At 43.4% G+C, this 1,623-nt stretch overlaps 1 non-coding gene across 1 annotated transcript; it reads left to right on the forward strand.

The window, feature by feature from the left end:
• Positions 1-653: 653 nt before the first annotated feature.
• Positions 654-726, forward strand: TRNAW-CCA (transfer RNA tryptophan (anticodon CCA)). The gene has a single exon. It is a non-coding gene; the product is annotated as a tRNA-Trp (tRNA).
• The last annotated feature ends 897 nt before the right edge of the window (positions 727-1,623 follow it).

The following is a 1,623-nucleotide window of genomic DNA, read 5'->3' on the forward strand; positions in this document are numbered from 1 at the left end:
TGGAATTGCGGGTCATATGGTAGCTCTAGTTTTAGTTTTTTGAGGGACTTCTATACTGTTTTCCACAGTGGCTGCACCAATTCACATTCCCACCAACTGTGTCCAAAGGGTCCCTTTCCTCCACATCCTCACCAACATTTGTTATTTGTGGTCTTTTTGATGATAGTCATTCTGACACGTGTGAGGTGATATCTCATTATGGTTTTTGTTTACATTTCCCGAATACAATGTTGAGCGTCTTTTCATGTGCCTGTTGGGCACCTCTATGTCTTCCTTGGAACAATGTCTATTCAGTTCTTCTGACCATTTTTTAATAGGGTTGTTTCTTTATGTGATATTGAGTTGTATGAGCTGTTTTTATATTTTGGATATTAACCCCTTGTTGGTCATATCATTTGCAAATATTATCTCCCATTCAATAGGCTGTCTTTTTGTTTTGTTGATGGTTTCAGGGACAAGGATTATAGCGTGTGTGATAGCCTGAAGTCAAACATTTCAAAATGTGAGCAAAGTATATATTTTGGAACAGAATTGAGCAATAAATACTGTAAATCTTTGAATGGGATTTGCAGCCAACCATTGTGTGTGTTTTCTAGAATCTATTTACCCTTTTTTGCTAATGCAACTCATTAGGAAAAGATGGGGATGGGACTTCCCTGGTGGTCCAGTGGTTAAGACTCCACGCTCCCAATGCAGGGGGCCCAGGTTCGATCCCTGGTCAGGGAACTAGGTCCCGCATGCATGCCACAACTAAGAGCCCACATGCCGCAACTAAAAGATCCTGCATGCTGCAACTAAAAGATCCAACATGCTGCAACGAAGATCCCTCGTGCCACAACTAAGACCTAACACAGCCAAATACATAATTTTTTTTTTAAAAAGAAAAGATTGGGACTTCCCTGGTTGCACAGTGGTTAAGAATCCACCTGCCAATGCAGGGGATACGGGTTCAATCCCTAGCGCAGGAAGATCCCACGTGCTGCGGAGCAACTAAGCCCGTGTGCCACAACTACTGAGCCAGTGCCCTAGAGCCCACGAGCCACAACTACTGAGCCTGTGTGCCTAGTGTTCCACAAGAAGAGAAGCCACCACAATGAGAAGCCCACGCACCACAACGAAGAGTAGCCCCCTCTCACCACAACTAGAGAAAGCCCGCACGCAACAACGAAGAACCAATGCAGCCATAAATCAATAAATAAATTTATAAAAAAAAAAAGATGGGGAAAATCAGGTCAAAATCAGGTCAAAATCAATGTCAAGGCTGTATATTTACTTTAAATAAATACAATTTTATTGATTTCATACAGTAACATATATGTAACTACCATAAGAGTCATGCCAAAATTTTTATTTTTTATTTTTATTTTTTGCGGTACTCAGGCCTCTTACTGTTGTGGCCTCTCCTGTTGCAGAGCACAGGCTCCGGACGCACAGGCTCAGCGGCCATGGCTCCCGGGCCCAGCCACTCTTCAGCATGTGGGATCTTCCCGGACCGGGGCACGAACCCGTATCCCCTGCATCGGCAGGCGGACTCTCCACCAGTGCGCCACCAGGGAAGCCCATGCTAAAATTTTTAACAAAAGATATAGAGTATCCTTCCTTTAGATTAGGACATTAACTTTA

This window comes from Mesoplodon densirostris, chromosome 1 (genome assembly GCF_025265405.1).
Source record: "Mesoplodon densirostris isolate mMesDen1 chromosome 1, mMesDen1 primary haplotype, whole genome shotgun sequence".
NCBI lineage: Eukaryota > Metazoa > Chordata > Mammalia > Artiodactyla > Ziphiidae > Mesoplodon > Mesoplodon densirostris.